Consider the following 24212-nt stretch of genomic DNA (forward strand, 5'->3'; position numbering starts at 1 on the left):
AGAACAATTCATTCAGAACTGAAGAGTGAATTTGTCAATATGGCCAAAAGCACTTTCCTCCAAAGCCTGGTTGGGTTTATTCAGTGAGCAGATGGGCTCCAATTGAACAGCCCATCCGCTGATGAGTGAGTTAATTACAGCTAGAATTGCACTGGTATGGAGGGGGGGGAAGGGGCCAGGATGTTCTCCTTGCCATATCCCATTGGATATAGACCTCACAGTTTTTTACCACATTTTTAGTAGACAAAGAAAAACTATAGCCAACATTTATATGTAAATCATTTCATTTTCCTGTTATCTAGTTTGGTAGCTTTGTTGTTAAATTACTGAAATTGAGATTTAGAGATACGAGATCTAATCTCAACGTTACAGGTGAAAAATTTAAATTCAGCTAATTAAATAATATGAAATAGAAAAGATTAGATCGGCAATGACAATGGAACGCATTGATTGTATGTAAAAGCCATCTTGTTTATGGATATTCTTTCAGGAATTAAATTTTTTGTTCTTACTCGACATGGTCTGACTGTGGTTCCAAGCCAACAGCAAGAACACATTGACCAAACACGCCACTGATTCCAAAGGCTATTAGACACAAAATGCTGGAGTAACTCAGCGTCCCTGGAGAGAAGGAATGAGTGATGTTTCGGGTCGAGACCATTCTTCAGAGTTCCTTCCTACACATTTTGTCAGCTCCACAGCAAAATCTCCTCAAGGTATGTCTACTTTGAAGAAGTTCTCCTCCTCTCTCCGACGAGAGTTCTGCAACACCCTCTTTTTTTTACTATATGGGACTAGTGTAGATGGGGCACCTTGGTCGGCATCGGCAAGCTGGGCCAAAGGGGTTGTTTCAGCCTGGGCCTGCTGTATGACTGTATGACACTATGAAGAAATAGAGATTGTCACATTATGAATGTAACGACTAGTCAGCACAATGAATGCAAAGAAAGCTCTGTACTGCTTCATATTAAATTTTTGATAAATACAGTTTATTGAAAAAAACACGCCATAACATTATAGTGCACAGAAACAGAACCTCCATCCACCGAATCTGTGCTGACCATCAAGCACCCATTTATATCAATCCAACAAATATTTTTTGATCTCTTTACATTCCAATCAACTACCTTAGATTCTGCATCTCACTCGCAAACTAAGGACAATTTAGAGTGGCCATGTAATGTATGGACTTAGTTTTTAGGATGTGGGAGGGAAATTCAAGCATTCACAGGGAGAATGTGCACACTCCACATAGACAGCCCCCAAGGTCAGGATTGAATCCGGGGATACATACCGAGTCTAACTTCAGCTATGAGGCACAGGCTCATTTATGAAAAGTAAATCATGTCTGCCGAATCTTATAGAATTTTTCGAGGATGTAACTAGTAGAGTGGTTAAGGGAGAACCAGTTGATGTGTTATATCTGGACTTTCAGAAGGCTTTCAACAAGGTCCCACATAAGAGATTAGTATACACTTAAGCACACGGTATTGGGGGTTCAGTATTGATGTGGATAGAGAACTGGCTGGCAGACAGGAAGCAAAGAGTAGGAGTAAATGGGTCCTTTTCAGAATGGCAGGCAGTGACTAGTGGGGTACCACAAGGTTCAGTGCTGGGACCCCAGCTATATACTATATATTAATGATTTTGACGAGGGAATTGAATGCAACATCTCCAAGTTTGCGGATGACATGAAGCTGGGGGGCAGTGTTAGCTGTGAGGAGGATGCTAGGAGTCTGCAAGGTGACTTGGATAGGCTGGGTGAGTGGGCAAATGCATGGCAGATGCAGTATAATGTGGATAAATGTGAGGTTATCCACTTTGGTGGCAAAAACAGGAAAGTAGACTATTATCTGAATGGTGGCCGATTAGGAAAAGGGGAGATGCAACGAGACCTGGGTGTCATGGTATACCAGTCATTGAAAGTAGGCACACAAAAAAGCTGGAGAAACTCAGCGGGTGCAGCAGCATCTATGGAGCGAAGGAAATAGGTAACGTTTCGGGCCAAAACCCTTCTTCAGACTGATTGGGGGTGGGGGGGGCAGGGACAAGAAAGGAAAAAGGAGGAGGAGCCCGGAGGCTGGAGGATGGGAGGAGGCAGCAGGGGGACTGAGGAAGGGGAGGAGATAGCAAGGACTAACAAAATTGGGAGAATTCGATGTTCATGCCCCCAGGATGCAGACTCCCCAAGCAGAATATGAGGTGCTGTTCCTCAAATTTCCGGTGCTGCTGCTTGCTGTGGCCATGGAGGAGACCCAGGACAGAGAGGTCGGAGACGGAGTGGGAGGGGGAGTTGAAGTGCTGAGCCACCGGGAGGTCAGCTTGGTTATTGCGGACCGAGCGGAGGTGTTCGGCGAAATGATCGCCCAACCTCCGCTTGGTCTCACCGATATAGATCTGCTGACATCTAGAGCAGCGGATGCAATAGATGAGGTTGGAGGAGATGCAGGTAAACCTCTGTCGCACCTGGAACGACTGCTTGGGTCCTTGAACGGAGTCTAGGGGGGAGGTAAAGGGACAAGTGTTGCATCTCTTGCGGTTGCAAGGGAAAGTGCCCGGGGAGGGGGTGGTACGAGAGGGAAGGGAAGAATTGACAAGGGAGTTATGGAGGGAGCGGTCTTTGCTGAAGGCAGATATGGGGGGAGATGGGAAGATGTGGCGAAAGTAGGCATGCAGGTGCAGCAGGCAGTGAAGAAAGCGAATGGTATGTTAGTATTCATAGCAAAAGGATATGAGTATAGGAGCAGGGAGGTTCTACTGCAGTTGTACAGGGTCTTGGTGAGACAACACCTGGAGTATTGCGTACAGTTTTGGTCTCCAAATCTGAGGAAGGACATTCTTGCCATAGAGGGCGTGCAGAGAAGGTTCACCAGACTGATTCCTGGGATGGCAGGACTTTTATATGAAGAAAGACTGGATAGACTGGAAGATTGAGAGGGGATCTTATAGAAACTTATAAAATTCTTAAGGGGTTGGACAGGCTAGATGCTGGAGGATTGTTCCCGATGTTGGGGAAGTCCAGAACAAGGGATCACAGTTTAAGTATAAAGGGGATTTTTTTTAGGACTGAGATGAGAAAAACATTTTTTACACAGAGAGTGGTGAATCTCTGGAATTCTCTGCCATTGAATGTAGTTGAGGCCAGTTCATTGGCTATATTTAAGAGGGAGTTAGATGTGGCCCTTGTGGCGAAAGGGATCAGGGGGTATGGAGAGAAGGCAGGTACAGGATACTAAGTTGGATGAGCAGCCATGATCGTATTGAATGGTGGTGCAGGCTCGAGGGACCAAATGGCCTATTCCTGCACCTATTTTCTACGTTTCTATGTTTCTATGTTTCTATGGTGTGCTGCACATTGTGATGGTTATTCAAAAGCATACTTCACATTCTCCTTTAATGTCACATTTTCTTCTCTGAATATCAGGAAATCCCTGCATAACGGATGCAGCACCTTGCATTCCTAAAAAATATGGGTTCTGTAATGTGATCCCATGTCATCTGCAAATGTACCAAGAAATGCAAGCTGAAAAAATAGTTTTTATTTACTTACTTGTTTTCACACAAATTCCGCATTAATTAGTACTTTATTTCAGTTTAGTTTGGAGATACAATGCAAAAACAGGCCCTTCGGCCCACGGAGTCCATGCCGACCAGCGAACCCCACACACTAACACTATCTAACACACAATAGGGACAATTTGCAATTTTACCAAGACAATTAAGTTATAAACTTGTACGTCTTTGGAGTGTGGGAGGAAACCGGAGCACCCAGAGAAAACCCACGCAGGTCACGGGGAGAACATATAAACTCCGTACAGACAGCACCCGTGGTCAGGATTGAACCCGGTCTCTGCGTAAGGCAGCAACTCTGTTCCAACCGCTATTCCACGATGCCACTCAGTGTTTACTTGCAGTGGTTCAAAGATAGTGCCTCACCATCAACATTCCAGGGCTGTAGGCACAAGGAACTGCAGATGCTGGTTTACAAAAAAAGACATAAAGTGCTGGAGTAATTCAATGAGTTCAGCGGTATCTTTGGAAGACATGAACAGGTGCCATTTTGTGTTGGGCCCCATTCCAGGGCTGTTAGGGATGGGCAATTAATGCTGTTTTTGCGGCTGAAGCCTGCATCCTGACAGATGGAATAATAAAAAGAATACATGCGTACAGTATATAAATAGTTGTCATTATTTAACTTATGTTGCACAAAGTTTCTTAAATGCAGTCTGTCTGGAACACATCATCTGGCCACTGAGGCTTAGTTTCAAATTTTACATTAATATTGGCCTCCACTACAGAGGGTCAATTGCCTTTCTTTCTATATTTACAAGGAATCAGTAGCTTTCAAAAATTGGAGAGGAAAGATTCTTAGATTATTTTCCAATTGTATCCAATTATTCCAGTGATATCTCAGCCATTATCTATTTAACAAGCTAATTGTCCTGATCCTGATTGGAGTCTAGCACTTTTACAAAGTTAGGTCAAAATATCTCACCATCTATCACTTTCTACATTGTAAGATAAATTCACATAACAGTTCTTGGAGCAACATGCTGAACCATCAGACAAAAATTCAGAATGTGACACATTTGCTTCCAGTGTGCTAACAAATTAGAATTCAAAAGTGCATAACATCAATTGTCATGACTATTTTTTGATAAGATGAAAATGAGTGGCTATGACCACAGAGAATGATTAAGTGGCTACAATGCAGTGCTTGGTTGACAGATGCCGATGGCCTCAAATGGCCTTCAATCAAAGTACCACAATCGATGTGCTATCAGTCTGTAACATTATAGATCAGAATATTTAAAAATGTATTATTTTGCTGTAACAGAATCAATATATCTTAAGAGTTCTGTCCATTTTAATGTGCACACCCTTGAAATAAATAGAACTAGAAATTGCCATTTGCAACATGAGCCAACCTGTACATAATGCTTCTTAGTGTGAACTCTTTTCAAATAAATGAGGTTAATGTTCCTATTAAACTAACATTGAGGAAATCATCATAAAAATGTATTGTCCTTTGTTGCTTCCTTTTTCTTTTGACAACCAATAACAAAGCCTTGTTGACTTGCAAATCAAAATGTCCGTGTTTGTATACTCTATGAACAATGTTAGTAGCAGTGCTAATCCACTTAAAATCAAACCTAGGATAATAGAAGCATCAGAGATTGCTACGTGTGTTTCTATATGCTCTCCGTCCTCATCAGTGGATACACCCTAATGGAATTGGACAAATTAGCCTGGGCATCGTTGGTCACAAGCCTCAAAGCACTTTTTTTTTTCCGCCCACAATATTTAATATGTAAAAGAAGGCTTTTTGGTTCACTGAGTCCCAGTCAACCAGCTAGTGCCCGGTGCAATAATATTATTTCCCACATTCCCATTAACTATGCCCAGTTCATCTCTATATTAAAGGTAATTTATCCTGGCCAATTAACCCATTGACTCCATTTACACCTCACGCTGGCTTGGCAAGGGCACCAGCATAATCAAGGACGAGTCACACCCCAGCCACTCCCTCATCTCCAATCAGGCAAGAGGTATAGAAGTGTGAAAACGCACACCTTCAGATTCAGCGACTCAGGCAGTTTCTTCCCAGCTGCTATCAAGCAACTGCACAATTGACTCCATCTTCACCATGCTGCCTCGGAAAAGCAGCCATCAAAATCAAAGACTTATTCCATCCTGGTCATTCATCGGACTTTGTGCTCCCATTCAGCAGAAGGTACAAAGGCTTGAGAGCCACAAGGCACAGGAGCAGCTTCCTCCCCTCCATTATCGGGCTTCTCAAAGGTCCTTTCGGAAGCTAGGGTACTGTCTGATTCAACTCTATCCCATGGTGGATATTGGGCCTGATGCGCTACAATGCTAAGAACCATATTTCACACTCTGTGTCTTCCCCTGTTTGCTATCTATTGTACTTGACTTTGACTTGATTTCATGTATGCATAGTATATCTGATCTATTTGGATAGCATGCAAAACAAATCTTTTCACTATACCATAGAACATGTGACAATAACAAACCTAAACCTAAGCAAATGGAGAAGGAGAAATTAGGGCAATTATAGGGGGGCCTGCATGAAACAGGATGACCAAAGGTATGGTTACAGTAACACTGTGAGTCCATTTTGAATTGCAGAAAGAATATTTGGAAGGACCATATGAAGGGGGAGCAGAGCGGAAAGTGACAAGCCAAGATTATTGCAATTCTTAAATTCTACATGAAGAAATGGCCAGAAACCAAAACGAGGGAGGAGACCAAAGAAGAGCTGAATGAGGGGATGTTCCATATGTCCCAAAATAATAGAAGCATATAGGTTTCCATAGCAACACTATTTTTATTTGATAATAAGTTCAGGCAAGCAGAGGAGCATAGTCGTGGAAGGGTTCAAACCTCAGACCTCAGTTTGAGGAAGCAGTGAGTCCATTAAACTATTCTGGTAGGGGATGGAGATGTAGAAGTTCTCTGCCACCAATGTCTGAGACACAATTAACAAATGCTGCCTTTTCAAAATGTTCCCAATTTAGGCAAGACAAGACAAGACAAGAAGCTTATTCGTCACATACACATACGAGATGTGCAGTGAAATGAAAAGTGGCAATGCTCGCGGACTTTGTGCAAAAAGACAAACAAACAAACAACCAACCAAACTATAAACATAATCACATATTCTTTTACATATTAAATATTGTGGGCGGAAGGAAAAAACGTTCAGTAAAGTTAGTCCCTGGTGAGATAGGAGTTTACAGTCCGAATGGCCTCTGGGAAGAAACTCCTTCTCAACCTCTCCGTTCTCACAGCATGGCAATGGAGGCGTTTGCTTGACCGTAGCAGCTGGAACAGTCCGTTGCAGGGGTGGAAGGGGTCTCTCATGATTTTATTGGCTCTGGAGTTGCACCTCCTGATGTATAGTTCCTGCAGGGGGGCGAGTGAAGTTCCCATAGTGATTTCGGCCGAATGCACTACTCTCTGCAGAGCCTTCTTGTCCTGGGCAGAGCAATTCCCAAACCAGATGGTAATATTTCCGGACAAGATGCTTTCCACAACCGCTGAGTAGACGCACTGGAGGATCCTCGGAGACACTCTGAATGTCCTCAATTGCCTGAGGTGGTAAAGGCGCTGCCTTGCCTTACTCACGAGGGCTGCAGCGTGTGATGTCCATGTCATATCCTCAGAGATGTGGACTCCCAGATATTTGAAACAGTTCACCCTATCCACAGTATTCCCATTTATCCTCAATGGTGTGTACGTCCTCCGATGATGTGCCCTCCTAGTCCACGATCAGCTCCTGTTTCAAGCCTCAGTTAACTTATTTTCACCTTGGGCAACTGCTCCTACATTGCTTTCAATACTCTTCATGAGGTGACAATGAATTGGAAACACACATGACTAAATAAACATTAAGAAACACCAGTTGTGTATCTGAAAAAATTGTTATAGACAATAGATGATAGACAATAGACAATAGGTGCAGGAGTAGGCCATTTGGCCCTTCGAGCCAGCACCGCCATTCACTGTGATCATGGCTGATTATCCTTAATCAGTACCCCATTCTTGCCTTCTCCCCATATCCCCTGACTCCGCTATCTTTAAGAGCCCTATCTAGCTCTCTCTTGAAAGTGTACAGAGAACTGGCCTCCAACACCCTCTGAGGCAGAGAATTCCACAGACTCGCAACTCTCTGTGTGAAGAAGTGTTTCCTCATCTCCATTCTAAATGGCTTACCCCTTATTCTTAAACTGTGGCCCCTGGTTCTGGACTCCCCCATGGTCCTCCAACCATGGTCTTGCAACCCAAAAAGTTGCTTGAATTTGGAATGCACAACTCAAGGAAGTGGGAAGCCAAGGAGGTAGGTACATTTGCAACGTTGAAGAAGTATTTAGATGAGCACTTGAAATGCCAAGTCATAGAAAGCAAAGGATGAAGTGTTGGTAAATGGGATGAGAGTACACAAGAGTACTTGATGGCCATGTTGACATTATGAGTCAGGTGGCCTGATTCCATATTGCATGACTCTATAATGTGAACATAAAACATAGAAAAGCACAGCACAGGAACAGGACCTATGGTGCACAATGCCTGTGCCGAACACTATGTCAAAGTAAACTAATCTCACCTGCCTGCACATGATCCATATGCACATGTCTAAAAGCCTCTTAAACACCACTATGATATCTATTAACACCAACACCCTGCTCACCAACACCCTGCTCTGAAACTTGCTCTGCATTGCTAGCATTGGCAATGTAATAAAACATTTTTTTTTCATGCGGAGTTAAATGTTATTGTTTGGTTCGTGAAATATGAAATCAAATTTTCATTTAGGCTCACAACAGAATATATTTATGAAATTGCAGTTATATTCAGCAAAATATCTCTCAGAAATGCAATTTTGCACTTTAGCAAAGATGTGCAGCAAATCCATCAAAGAGGCAGTGACATAACACATAGTATCCTTGTAATTGGATTGATTACCACCCATTGTATGTGCAGGTTTTGCTCAAAAGTGATCAATTCTAGATTATGTCACACTACTGATCTTTTCTGTATGAAATCATGCACATTGGGAAATTAGACTGGGTACTTCCGTGCACAGATCACATTAGCACACCTGGCATCTTCCCCACTATATCTAATGATGGCACAATTCGTATAATCTCCATTCCTACCATTATTGACATAAATTGACATAAAGGTACAAATGTTGCCCTTTGCTGAACTGTCATGAAAAGTCAAATAACTCATCACACTGAATACCCCAAAGAGATGCAAATTACAGTCTCTTTGATGTCAATATATTGATTAAAAATTTGCTCGACTCATATTCCACTGGTCCAATTATGTTCCTAATCATTTTCCATGATCATCCTTATGTGTATCCTTTTAATTTTATGCATTTCACTGCTGCAATCTCTTCCCACATCCCTGAGATGTGCTGGTTGGTAGGTTAATTGGCATTGTTCCTAATATGTAGGTAAGTAGCAGAATCTGAGAAGAGTTAACAGGAAAGTAGGAAATATTAAAGAAAGGGCTTAATGCATGATTAGCCTAAATGGTAGTTGATGGTTGGTATGGACTCGGTGGAACGTAGGGTCTATTTCCACGTTGGATTTCTTGACGATGCACCATTCACCCAATGTGAAAAAAAAACATCACAGGCGTCCACCTGGACATGTCACCTGCACATCCCTGTTCAATGAAGTCTTTGGCCTCTTCAGCCATCTCAAGACCCACAGACGGATCCCACCAGAAACACATTCATACCTGTCTTTGAGTGATTGCCAATAATGAAGATGATGAAATGTAGAAACAAGGAATTGCAGATGCTTATTTACATGATGATGTTCTAAGATGACATTCTCCCTTTGACTCTATAATCAGTTAACACTCAACTGTGTTTTTCCTCACCACAGTAGCCTTTCATATAGCTTTACTGTGGTATCTTCCAATTTGCCATGCACACAGCTCAGCAAAGAAATTGTGATGACTGTGTGTTGCTTTCTTCAGGAGTTGTCTTGTGTTAGTCTCAGAGCACCAAAAACACCTAAATGAGCAGGTTTGCAATTTCTTGTGGGGAAAATAGTGGTCACTGACATCAGTGCAACAATGGAGAAGCAGACCATTAAAAACAATTTGAGACAACAGCACAGTGTCACAGCGGTAGAGCATTAACCTTACAGTGCCAGAGACCCGAGTTCGATCCTGACTACGGGTGCTATCTGAACAGATCCGTGGACTGAAAAGTGGTGAGATAACTTCGAAATCACTCCGCTGGAAGTGGGGCTGCTAAGAAAATCACTGTCAAACCATCCTGAATAAGAATCAACGAGCACCAGGTAATAATAATAATAATACATTTTATTTGTGGGCGCCTTTCAAAAGTCTCAAGGACACCTTACAGAATTTAACAAGAGTAAAAAACATATAATCGGAATAAAATAAATAATAAAGACATCATCAATACACAAATTAAAGACAGAATTCGATCCAAAGACAAAAAAGATCAAAAACACAATGCGAAGAGAGAGCAGCGGCAGCTAAACCGCGCCAGCGTACACTCTCCCTTCCGACAGCCATCTTGGACACAAACTAAAATAATCACTTACACACAAAAATCATCCACCCACAATGGTTACCACTGTGGGGGAAGGCACAAGGTCCAGTCCCCAACCCCAGTTCTCCCAAAGTCAGGCCTATTGAGGCCTCCGCTATTGCCTCTATGGAGGCCCGATGTTCCTGGCCGTTCTCACTGGGGGCTGTTGCCCCGGCGTCGGGAGAGTCCTCTAAGCGGCTGGGCATCCTGGAACGGCCACTTCCTTACCGGAGACCGCGGCTTCCGAAGCCGACAAGGCCGCGCCGGTTTGGAGCTCCCAGGCTCCCGATGTTGAAGCTGGCGCTGCCCGCTCCGCAGACCCGCAGCCCAAAGGTGTTGAACTCGGCGGTCACAGCTCACCGGAGCTCCAGCGCGTCGATCCAGCGCGGCGACCCAGGCAAGGCATCGCCCTCTCCGCTCCACGATAGCGCTGTGCCGCCACCGAAGCCGAGGTGCTGGGCGGTCCCCGCCAGGAAACGGCGCTCCACGCCCGCGGGTAGGCCACGAGGACGGGGCAGCCCGGAGAAAAAGCTGCCTCACCGACCAGGTAGGGACCTAGAAATATAGTTACCCCCTTCCCCCACATTAAGAAGTCTATTTCTCCCACAAGCAAAACACAGGACTCACTAGAACTACAAAAAAAAAGTGAATAAAACGGACGGCTGCTGGTTAGCAGCTGTTCCCCAATATGGCTCCTCCTCCTCGGTACTGCTTGGCATGCCAATCAAATATGTCAGCTGCGACTGTAGACCACGGGAGCGCAGGTACAGGATGTGAAAGAAGTGGTTGTTTATTGTTGGTGAGGTGCCAAACTGTTGCACACTGCACAGGATGCCGCATTCTCGGTGATGTATTCGGCCATGCCAGACAAGTAAAACATGCTTCTTGCCCGTAGCTTCAGCACCTGGGCGCCCTGCATGGACAGCATTAAAATACTGGTTGTGCAGCAAAGCAGGAACCACCGCCTTGTGTTCATTTAGAATAATGCCATCTTGCAGCACTAGCTCATCACGGACAGCAAAAAAAGGCTGGACTGGCAGCGGAACGTTGTACAGGTGCACAACCTTTTATCCAACGATCCAAACAACGAAAAGCTCCGAATAGCGACATTTTTTCGGTCCTTGAAAAAAGGTCCTTGAAGACGTTCACCGAGGGTGGCCCGTAGAGGTGACAGCGGAACCTCCGGTTGGTCCTCGAAGAAAGGGGAACTAAATCCCCATTCATAAAAGAGAAGGTGAGGGTATATTGTGCGGGAGGGTTAATAATTGACAATCTGCTGCTGCCTGCCCGTTGAGTTAAAAAAAGTTCCCACGGTAGACTCACGATACACAGTGTATCGTGAGTCTTGCGTGGTAACGTTTTAACTCAGCGGGCAGGTAGCAGCAGATTGTCGCTCCCTTCAGTTTCACCCCACCTACGCCCCTCTGCTTCCCAGCCATGTGTGTGACCCCTTCCCTCCCCTCTCCAGCTCCCCGCCCATTGCACCGGCGCGGGGGCTTTGCACTGTCTTCACGTCGGAGCCAGTGCCAGTCACCGGAGATGTCAGGACCAACGGGACACCGACCCCCAGGCCCACTGCAAGCACGGAGATCCCAGAGACCCACAGCCAGCAGCAGCCCAGCCCCGCTCCAACTCCAGAGGAACACGCTCCCCGTAGGGACAGAAGCTGATGGTGTGCAAGGTACGTCTTGGTCTTGGGGTTGCGGATGAGGGGGCGCAGCTCGGGCTGTGACGTCTCCGGCCACCCCCCTGTACAGGAGCTGAGACTGGGAACTGTTGGGTTGTTTGCAGTTGCAGAGGGAGGGGGTAAGGGCGGTACAGTTCCCAGTCTCAGCTCCATTCTAGGGGGTGACCGGAGACGTCAGGACCAACGGGACACCGACTGCAAGCACGGAGATCCCAGAGACTCACAGCCAGCAGCAACTCTAGCCCAGCCCCGCTCCAACTCCAGAGGAACCCGGGTTGCGGATGAGGGGGCGCAGCTCGGGCTGAAGTCTCCGGCCACCCCCCTGTACAGGAGCTGAGACTGGGAACTGTACCGCCCTTGCAGGCGAGCAGGAGAGTGGGGTTGTTTGCAGTTGCAGAGGGAGGGGGCAAGGGCAGTACAATTCAGTCTCAGCTCCATTCCAGGGGGGTGGCCGGAGACGTCAGGACCAACGGGACACTGACTGCAAGCACGGAGATCCCAGAGACTCACAGCCAGCAGCAACTCTAGCCCAGCCCCGCTCCAACTCCAGAGGAACCCGGGTTGCGGATGAGGGGCCGCAGCTCGGGCTGTGGGTGAACTGCCACTTGTCGCCGTAGCGGCCCATCGGGGAGCGGATTCCTCTGGAGTTGGAGGGACAGGGAGACACAGCGGCTATTGAGAATGGTGGGCAATCACTTCCAAAGTTCTGCCCACACAGTCAGTACACCTCTCCTATACTTGTCTCCCGCACTAAGATCATCTCGCAGAGAATGATCCCAGCCTAACCCTCCCTATTCTCTCCTATTCTGCAAGAAAAAACTACATTGAAGACTCAAACTCGCGATTGAGTAACTGCTGGGATCGTGGCGCAAACTCGCGACCTTGCGGATATGAGCCGAGCACTCTACCACTACGCTAAAAATCTTCCATTCCGAAAGCCGAAAAATTCTGAATTACGAAAAGTGTCTGGTCCCAAGGCTTTCAGATAAAAGGTTGTGCACCTGTAGTGCTTGTCCGGCCAGCACTCCTTAATGACGGAGGTAAGTGACCATGGGGTAATGTCAGCAGCAATGTGGGCAACCAAGTCCTCCATACAGGACGAGGGAATACAAGACACAGTCATTATAATAAAGTCATCATCCGGTGAGGGCGGATCCTCGCAGGTCCTCTGGGGTGCATGCGGGAGAGTGTCAGCCAGGTGCATATCCTTACCGCGTTTGTGGATCAGAACGATGTCATATTTTTGAAGTTGCAGTAACATCCACATTTAGGTGTGCTGGAGAGGCGTGGATTTGGTTTGTTGAATATTAAAAACATAGCAATTATCAAAAAAGCTCATCAGCGCCTCTACTTCCTGAGAAGATTACGGAGAGTCGGATTGTCAAGGAAGACTCTCTCTAACTTCTACAGGTGCACAGTCGAGAGCATACTGACCGGTTGCATCATGGCTTGGTTTGGCAATTAGTGCACCCTGGAGAGGAAAAGACTACAAAAAGTAGTAAACACTGCCCAGACCATCATCGGCTCTGACCATCCTTCCATCGAGGGGATTTATCACAGTCGCTGCCTCAAAAAGGCTGGCAGTATCATCAAAGACACACACCATCCTGGCCACCCACTCACCTCCCTGCTACCTCCAGGTAGAAGGTACAGGAGCTTGAAGACTGCAACAACCAGGTTCAGGAATAGCTACTTCCCCACAGCCATCAGGGTATTAAACCTGGCTCGGACAAAACTCTGATTATTAATAATCACTTTCTGTTATTTGCAATTTACCAGTTTATTTATTCATGTGTGTATATATTTATATCATGGTATATGGACACATTGATCTGTTTTGTAGTAAATGCCCACTATTTTCTGTGTGCTTAAGCAAAGCAAGAATTTCATTGTCCTATACAGGGACACACGACTATAAACTCACTTGAACTTGAACTTGACTTCATACTTGCACGTCTCTCGAATTCTAAGGGAACCAGGCAGGGAGGGTTAGTGTAAAGCTAGTAGGCGTAACTACAAAAGCATGACTCATAACATGAGTGACACTGATCTACACTCCCACACTCCAAAGACATACAGGTTTATAGGTTAAATGGCTTGGTATACAAGTAAATTGTCCTTAGTGTGCAGGATAGTGTTAGTGTGCGGGGGTCGCTGGTCGGCATGAACACTGTGGGCCGAAGGGCCTGTTCCCGCACTATATCTCTAAAAAACTAAATGAAAGGTTTTGAAGAAAGAAAGATGGTGCCCCTTGCCTGTACTACGTAATACCCATAGTAAAAATCACATGCTTAAAAAAAAACAACATACCCAGGTGGAGTAAAAGGCATTCTCCCACAGGCAATCCTGATTTAGTGCTTTAAACAAATTATGTTATAAGCCTTCTGCACATTCATGGATGGCTAAAATTCTCATTACGAGCAGGAGGTTTCAAAACCACATGTGTAGAGTTACTGTAATTGGGTGTGTATCATTTAGGAAAGTTAATATTTTGTTCAGCTTGATTTTGGCCTGTTGTTGAGGTGCTCCTGGGAAACAAATCCTTTCATCTGATAAATCCTGTGGTGTGCATTGCCACCTGGGAATCAGACGGCTGACTGTGTTATCTCTAGTGGAAGAATGAGTGCCAAAAGAACTTGAAAGGGACAAATTTGATAGCAGGAAAGATTTGCACTTATACATCACCTTTCCTGACAACCCAAGCACTTGACACCCAATGAAATTCTTTTAAATTATTCATTCTGTTCTTCCCACTTGTCTTCATCCCATTGATTTCATGTGTTACTCTAAAATCCACACTGCATCCGTGCCTGTTGGTGCTATTGATTATTGCTTCCGGCAGAGTGAAAAGGGATTTGGCTGTACTTTGGGAGTATGAAAATATCAAGGCTCACCCTGGACTCCCACTGCATGATGATAACACACACCCATCAAGGCATTAGTTTAAGTCATATAATCCATACTGGCCACATGCTTTTTTACCTCTCGTGAGAGTCATTGCTGCAAAATTTAACAAGGATCAAACAAAATTTGATTGATGAGCCAGCCATCACGCTGCAGGTTTCCATCTTCAACATAAACACAAAGTGATGAGTAATGTGTGCCTAATTATGGAACTATTGGGGTTTGAAGGAATTGTCAAATTTGCATAATCAGATAGATGCAGTCACTAAGCAAGCTCTTGATCTGAACTAACATTTCCTACGTAGATATGATCAACTTGCTCTCAAACTTCAACCTAAACTTTAATTAATCTGCACCCTTTTGTGGTGATTTCCACAGCTATTTGAAAAAAGAACGAATGGGTAGTCTGCTGGGTTTTGTTATGACACGTGATTTATTTTGCAGATTATTAATCCTTCCGTCATTCATAAGGTTTTATTCTTAGAGGCCCGTAATCAATGCTAAGCGCATCCTCCATAAGCTTGGCTCTGTTTCTGACAGTGCTCCCTTATAAGTGAATGAAGGTGTCCTCAAATGAAATACAGCATGTGAATAAAATTAGTAGTCATTGAAATATGACATTAGTACAGTTGACAAATATTGCTACTTGAGTAAAGAGGACAAGACTGAAGATAACTGGACTGCCAACAGGGGAAGGAGGAACAGACAATGTGGCCAACATCAATGTTAAAGCCAAAGGTCAGTCAAGTCACATCTGCTCCTTCTGGCCCAAGTTCAGGTTCAGTTTATATAGTCAACATTTTCCACTTTGGATTGCCACCTCCAGGTGCTTTTACTTTGTTTACTATTCATTTCAGGTTATAGTTGTGATCGTAATTTTGCAATACAAATTATGCTTCCATTTGAAGTGCCTTATTTTTGTTTATAGAATTTATCATATAATGTGGAGCCACAAGGAACTGCTGATGCTGAAATCTTCAAAGTGCTGAAGAAGCTCAGTAGATCAGGCAGCATCTAAGGAGGGAAATGGACAGACGCGTTTCATTCCCTCCTCAGATGCTGTCTGACCTACTGAATCCCTCCACAATTCTTTGCTTATGATAAAATGTGACTGAGTTTCTTACAGAAATGTCAGTTCACTACTTGCCTTATTTTCTGCAGTAGAGAAAGCTCAGGGAGTATATAAAACTATTAGGGGCATAGATGGGATAGACCATGGTAACCCTTCCTCGGCATCAGGGAAAGAGAAAGCGTATTCAACCGATTATTCACAAGGAACAACATACCAAGAATGACCATCAATTGCTTCACAGGAGCCTCACTGAATTTCAATTTCAAATGGAGTTGATTTGTGCTGGCTGCTTGCTTCCAATGTTTTAGCTGTCCATCAAAATTGAAGCTATAAGAAAATAAAACAGAGGGTATAAATTAAATGTATTTTTAATGTTGCTATATAATCATTCCCCCATATCTTCATAACTAATTCAAATAAGGAATTAAGCCACACCATCTAGACATGTGAAAACACCCCAGAACTACAAACTTTTACATTGAAATGGCCTTTCAAATTATATCTGTTTCTTGTGACAAAATGGCTTAATGTGCGGCCTTGCAGAACTCTTTTTTAATTAACTTTTGGATCAGATATTTAAGCTGCTGGATGCAGAGGATTGTATATTACCTCTGTGTGATATGAGAGTTAGCAATTCTATAGTCTGGTTCAAAGTGCTCCACAATTTAGCTTTTATCAACTTCAATGGAGGTAAAAATCAGAAGAGTTGTAAAATTGACTGTTTGCTCCTACCTGCAGTAGAACAGAAGGAGCTAGAAGTGCATTGTCCCTTGCAAATGGGATCACAGATAGATTGAGTGATGAAGAAGACACTTGGTATGCTGGCTTTCATTGGTCAGAGCATTCAATATAGAAGTTGGGATGTCATGTTGCAATTGTATAAGATGTTGGGGAGGTTGCACTTGGTGGATGGTGTTCAGTTTTGGCCTCTCTGCGCTAGGAAAGATACCATTAAACTGTAAAGAGTGGAGAAATGATTTTCAAGGATGTTGCCAAGATTCAAGGGACTCCATATGTGGGGAGAGATTGGGCAGGCTTGGACTTTATTGCTTGGCGTATCAGAGTCTGAAAGGTAATCTTACTGAAGTGCATAAAATCAGGAGGGGCACAAATAGGGTGAATTCACATGGCCTTTTATCCAGAGTTCTGGAATCAAACTAGAGTGCATAGATTCAAGGTGAGAGAGGAAATTTTTAATAAAAAACCTGAGGGACAACTTCTTTACACAGAGGGTGCATGAAGATGGAATGAGCTGCCAGAAAAAGTGGTTGAGGCAAGTGGTTGAGGTTAAACAACATTGAAAAGGCATTTGGACAGGTACATAGAGTAATTGAGTCATACAGCACATAAACAGGCCCTTCAGCTGAACTAATCCATGCTGACCAACATATCCATTATGGGTAGACAAGTTTTGAAGGATATGGGTAATGGGACGAGCTAAGATGGACATATTGAGTCACATAGATGAGTTGGTTCGAAGGGTCTGTTTCCCTGGTGTATAACCCAGCTCTATTACACAGGAGTCGGACCTTACAATTTAATTCCCTCATAATTTATGTGGTCACAAACACTCTGCTTTATTTTTCAAATGTGCCATCGAGACTGCCATGCATCCACTATCAAGAACGACTGTGGCAAAACGCGCACTTCCTTGTGTGTTCTAGAATGAGCATCAACATTTGTTTCAGTATTAGAAGTTGCTTTAACAGGGCTCTAAGTGTATATTATATTGTTAGTATTAAGCATTAAAAATATTGGTTCTTTAACACAATGCAACCATTGTGTATATAGTTGCTCAGTAATAGAGCAAGACTATTTGTGGATTGATAGGCGTGTCTTTCTGAAGGGCTTGAGTACAGGCCAAGCTCTTAAATTACCCAGATCTTTTCAGTTCTGCTGAACATTACTAGCGCAATCCAATATTGCTTGTGACTCATCTATTCCACTGTATTTATCTTGAAGCTTACTATATATTTTGCAATACATTTTCCAACTGTGCTCTCCAGGAAACACTTAATGGTGGAAAGATACAATAATGTACCAAAATTGTCAAAAAATGTTTCGGACAATTGAAAATGTTTCAAATCTAATCAGATGCACATTTCTAAGAAAAACTGGTAACCTATCTCAAAGTTGTTTTATTTTATAAATGTTTTAAATATTTTCAGAAATGTCTCAAAGCTTTCATTTGGCAAGAATAATGCGAAGGTTCATATATTTTGATTTATTGGTAGTTGCTGGGTTTTTAACTGTAAGACCCTAACTTAAATCCATCCAACACTACAGAATAAAAGAATGCTTACTGCTATGTGAAAGGTAGATGGGATGTCTTAGCCAGGTTCTTATTACACAAGGAGATCACAAATTGAACCAAATTGATGTGACTTAGCATAACATCATCAAACTGTACAGCTGTACAGAGTTGCAGGCACATTGCTAGAATCAAATGGAAACAACCTGATCATTAATTTAACATTGTTTAAGAAAGAACTGCAGATGCTGGAAAAATCGAAGGTAGACAAAAACTTAATTTAACATTCCTCCTTTTAATATGGGTCATTTTAGTAATGGATAACTAAAGCAAAATAGTTTGGTGTTTTCCAGTATTAATATGCAGACGACAAACATTCACTGAAATATTTTTCTTTCAAATCTTGCTCTTATTTGTTCTCCCTAGTTCTCCCTGGCCAGAGAATAACATGACTCATCTGATTGATTTTACATTATTGAAATCGCTGCCATAAATACTTTCAACCTGTTAACACTTTTTTGTCCATGACTTGTATAAACTGCCTTCTTCATAGGTGGATCCATACATTCAAAAGATGATGAAGTATAAAATGATTCATTTTCATTACCATTTCCCCCCAAAAAAATATTGTTCTGCATTATTCATGGTTCTCGACATTTTCCACCATTACCGCAGCTCAAATAGTGTTGTGTTACATATGGCAATCAGTCATTTCTATCTGTAGTTATCCATATAACCTTCACTACTGTGTCTGGCCAGATAGACACCCAGCTGCTTTTAAAGATGTACTGTAAATCAGCACAGCATTAACTGCTTCAACTGGGAGTACAATCTGCCTTGTTCCTTCAGATCATAAATTTCACATGTAGAAAAGAGTTACCTTTGACATTTCTGCAGGAGTGATAATGTCATTATCACAGTGATATCTGGGGAGTTTTTTGTTCCACACCGCTTCCAAGATATTGAAAGTGTGTTTAAAAATGGCACACTTCACTCATAACTTGATGCAATAATAGTTTCTGGCAACCTTTCTAGCTCCTTGGCTACCCACCGTTATTTTACCACTCGATTGGTCACAGATAATGAAATTCTCCAGAAAATTGATCTAATTATTGTCCGCTGCATAAAATACAAAAGCAATGTTCTATCTACCTGAGGAGACGATTGTAGCTATTCACTACTCATTTCTTCGTAATGATTGTTCAGGCATCCATTGTCAGGATCCATTTAGCTCTAGCATAGAGAGCTGTTGGTATGATTCCTTTCAATTTGTACACATGTGAATAAAAACAAATGCTGTTATCATTTCATATGAGATAATGACTAGAAAAAATGTTAAACCATATGAATTACCTATGCAATCTGACAGATGCCAAGTACCTGAGATACAAAATAATGGATGCCTCACATAAATACGAGATAGGCTTTCCACTGTGAGTATCTGCATTGCCATTGAATACAGTGTGTGTTTTTCAAAGGCCCTTTGAAACTGTCCAAAAAATTCAACCACATCAGTTGAATGGTGGCCTCCTCAGCTATCTTAAAGTTATGCTTTAAATAACTTGCCTTACTATATGGACAGCAGCAACTCAAGAAGGTTCACCAGCATCTTCTCAGCGACAATTAGAAATGGGCAATACATTTAAGATTTGCCAGCAATCTTTACCTCCAGAGCAAAAATGTGAAAAGAGATTCAACAGAATCAGTCATATTATCAAATCAGAATCAGAAAATTATTTATTTTATTTAGCATGCGTTCTCTAGAGAGGATGAGATCTGTATACAGCACAACTCTCTGCATCTCAAGTATGGAGATGTGGAATCAGGGAAGACACCAGGTCAACAATAACTACATCAACACACTCATTGTAGGTAAGGCCAGGAGAAAAAGTTGATTTACAGGGAAAAGAGGATGGTGAGGAACATTTCTGAGTCCATGTGGGGGCTCAGTCCCTTATCATCTGTGGACAGATGAGGAGGCACTGGCAGTCTTAGGTTTTCCTTGAACACCTTCGCTCAGCCCGCCTGGACCTACCTGATCTCCCGGTTGGTAAACACTTTAATTCACCTTCCCATTCCCACACTGACCTTTCTGTCCTAGGCCTCCTCATTTGTCACAGTGAGGCGAAACGCAAATTGGAGGAACGGCATCTCATATTTTGCTTGGGCACCTTACAGCCCAGTTGTATGAATATTGATTTCTCTAACTTCAAGTAACCCTGGCATTCCCTCTCTCTCTATCCCTCCCCCACCCAAGTTGCACCATCTTCTCTTTCGCACCCAACAAACAGCTAACTAGGGCTTGTTTCCTTTATCATTGTCACATTTTTGCATATCTTTCATTCATTGTTCTTTATCTCTCTCCATCATCGTCTATATCTCTCAGTTCTTTTTCCCGTAACTTCTAGTCTGAAGAAGGATCTCGACCCGTAACGTCACCTATTCCGTCACTCCAGAAATGCTGCCTGTTACTCCAGCTTTTTGTGTCTATCAACAATTTATCAGATACAGTTGCTGCTCCACTGGCTGTGGCCTCAGCACAGTCCGGGGCGCCGTCCATGGATGCGGGCGTTCTCCAGCAGGTGGCGGTGTCCATGGTGCTGGTCTTCAGGTTCTCCCAGCCCATCCGTTGGTGACGGGGTTCGAAGCAAAGATACTATAGGAACCAGTACCTTTGGTTCGAAGCAGTCCTTAGTGAGTATGTGTCATCATGGAGAATACAAAAGAGAGCTCCAGTTGTGAAGACGAGTCAAAACGCTCTATGTCTTCACTACTGTTTTATTATTAATCACACTACTCATACACATTACTGCCCTAGCTGTCCATGGTGTGTCACCGGAGCTAGAGAGCGATCTAGAGGTGCAGAGGTTACAATTATACTGGTGATATGGGGAGTGGTTAGTAGTGGTGAGGTCACTATGTTAAAGGAACATGCACTAGTCTACATCCTTTCCCTTGGAAACAAAGCAAGACGGCAGTGACAGGGCGACCACGACTCATACGCTACAAGCAGTTAACCGCACACACAGTCAGGCAACAGTTAAACAAATTACACGTAACGTACAGGCGGCTTGACCAACCGCCCGGAGCGAGTGCGCAACTCGCCCTCCCCCTCCTCCGCAGAACAACAGGAGCAGGAGCGGGAGTGGGCGAACGAGCCAGAGATCGGGCAGGAGAGGAAAGGAGCGGAGCCCGGGGAGGGGAAACCGGCACAGAGGTGGGCAAACGAATGGGCGATGGCGGACTGGCAGCAGGGGAGCGGGGCACAAAGAGCTGAGAGGGCAGAGTTCTGGGCATGTGAGGAGTGGCAGGCGGAGAGGAAGAAATTGGGGGGGCAAAAGGGACACCAGGGGGTGGAGACGGCTCATTGACAAGCCGCAAACACTGGCGGGATTGGCGATAGTTGGTACCCTCATGGTCAACGAGGTAAGGGCGCGGCGAGCCGGCAGAGCCGACGACTACTGCCAGTCGGTAGTGTCCGGAGGGGGACTGCCCTCCCTCTGCCCCCCCCCCCCCCCCCCCGCTCCCTGTCTGCCCCCCTCACACTACCTCTCGCCCCCTACTCTCTCCACCCCCTCCATCTCTGTGCCTCTGTACCCCTCTGTGCCTCCCTCTGTGCCTCTGTGTCCCCCTCTGTGCCTCTGTGTCCCCCTCTGTGCCTTTCTAGCCTCTGTGTCCCCGTGCCTCTGGGGTCCCCCTCTGTGCGCCCCTCTGTGATCTGTGCCTCCCTCTGTGCCTCTGTGTCCCCCTCTGTGCCTCTGGTCCCCCTCTGTGTCCCCCTCTGTGCCTCCCTCTGTGCCTGGTTCTGTGCCCCCCTCTGTGTGATGGTTACCCCCCTGTGTGTCTAGCCGCGCCTACGTGTTGGGGGCTATACGCGAGTGGATAGGGGGGGATGGGGTGGAGTGAATGATTAATATTAATATAACGGGGTGGTTAGTTTGTGTGTGGGTGATGGTTAGTGTGTGTGTGACGCTGCAGGCCGCCCCCTCCCCCCGCAATCACGCGTTGAGGCAACGGGACCTAACGGGTCCCACTTGGTCTAGTTTAATCTTAAAAATGCATTCCCACCACAACTGTTACACAATGCAATGCATTTACTCGCATAGGCTTCTCTACAGCTTCTTCCATTGCCTTGGTCTCTCCCACCAAGAAGAGGAGCACCAGGTATAGGAATTAGCTCCCACCTGCAGATCGCCTCCATGACACGCATCACTATAACACTAGTCCATCAACGCTGGGGTGAAATCTTTGAACTCCTTCTCCAATCGCGTGTGGGAGTATCTCACCTGAAGGTTTGCAATGGTTCAGTAAGGCAGTTCATCACCACTTTATCAATAGGCAACAAGGAATATATCCCGGCATTGCCAGCAACGTCCAGACCCGGGAAAAATGAATAAAGGAAATAGAGATGGGCATCTCTTATAATCTCGACCTGAATCTATCCAGACAATGTAAGACCAGTCAAATCACATGGAGCAGCATATTTAGTTTATTAAGACTAAATAAATGCCACAAACAAGATAGTATAAAAAGAAACACAGCAAAGAACACATTGTATGAATGTGAAATACAACAACCTATTTGTATACTAGTATGACCTCTGTTCTCTGCACTTTATATAACTTTAATCCTGAAATGTAATTCTGGTAGACACAAAATGCTGGTGGAGCTCAGCTGGACAGGAAGCATCTCTGGAGAGAAGGAATGGGTGACGTTTCGGGTCGAGATTCTTCTTCAGTCTGACCTAAAATGTCACTCATTCCTTCTATCCAGAGATGCTGCCATTTTCCACTGAGTTACTCCAGCATTTTGTGTCTACATTCGATTTAAAATCAGCATCTGCAGTTCTTTCCTACACATGTAATTCTGGTAAACATTTACTTATCTCTGATGCAGATGATCAACTCTATCCACAGTTCTATAACAAGCTACTCCTCAACTAAACATTACTGATAGTTTTACTTGAAATAATTTTGGGTGTATGAAATGAGCTGCTGTCGGAGGTAGTTGAGGTAGAGATTATCGCAACGTTTAAGGAACAATTAGACAGGTACATGGACAGGACTGGTTTAGAGGTACATATGGGCCAAATGCAGGCAAATGGGACGTTTAGATGGGACATGTTGGCAGTTGTGGGCAAGTTGGGCCGAAGGACCTGTTTCCATACCGTATGACTCTTTGACTATGATTTAAATTACTATAAATGTCACTTTCAATCATTTAGCTTGGATCTTAGGACCAGACGTTTTTGATTGACAGGGGAAATAAAAGGTGAAAATAGCCATCCAGAGCACTGACTACATTTATGATGAGAGGAGCAAGCAGATACATTCTCAGTAGGTGGTTTCAGCATGAGTGGCTCAGTGCCAAGAGAGTGATGTAAAAATGGTCCTATCAAGTTTATTAGAACAATTTTTTTAATCATAATTGGCAATTGTCTAAAAATCAATAGGGAACATTTGATTAATTCATGCTCCCAGCATGCAGCTTCACTCACTGACAGAACATTTGAATTCCAGGAGTGAACATTTTTACAATCTACCCTAATATGCCAATCAATGTCAACAAAGTTTGAAACTATCTATAAATTAATATTAAAGTCTCATGTTCAGTGCACATCTACAACAATCTGGGCATCATAATTTAGTGTTTGGTCTGGTTTGCTTATTTTATTTGTTTCTTTTCTTTGTATTTCTAGGCTTTGTAATTGATTCTAGTTGTTCTGGCTCAAGTGAAGAATTCCATGTATCAAGACCACTGCATAATAAAAGGCGGATTGGTGCTGAAAGTAAATTGACGTGCAATAAAAACATTTGCATTGTGCATAAGGGGATGTAATCCAAAAAGACAATGGTATGAGGAAAATTTTGAGACGAGCCCATAAAAGATGACCACATTATATTTTTGAGTATAGTATTCACCCAACCTTACAAGCCAAGCCAAGTTGAGAGTAGACACAAGGGACACTCCAAGTGAGACAGAACGGGGGCAGAGCATGGATTCTGGCCATAATCTAGTCCCAGCTGATAGATCCTTTCATGTCAATGAAATGGGTTAGAGGACCACACATTTAAAGGATGAAGAGTTTAGAGACACCCTGAGGCCTGACCTCAATGAAATTGAGCCGTGACCGCTTGGTCGTATTCCAATGCGACTGAATATCACTGAAGTTTTCCATGTCAGCAGTGGGGCA

Source organism: Leucoraja erinacea, chromosome 3 (genome assembly GCF_028641065.1).
Source record: "Leucoraja erinacea ecotype New England chromosome 3, Leri_hhj_1, whole genome shotgun sequence".
Lineage (NCBI taxonomy): Eukaryota > Metazoa > Chordata > Chondrichthyes > Rajiformes > Rajidae > Leucoraja > Leucoraja erinaceus.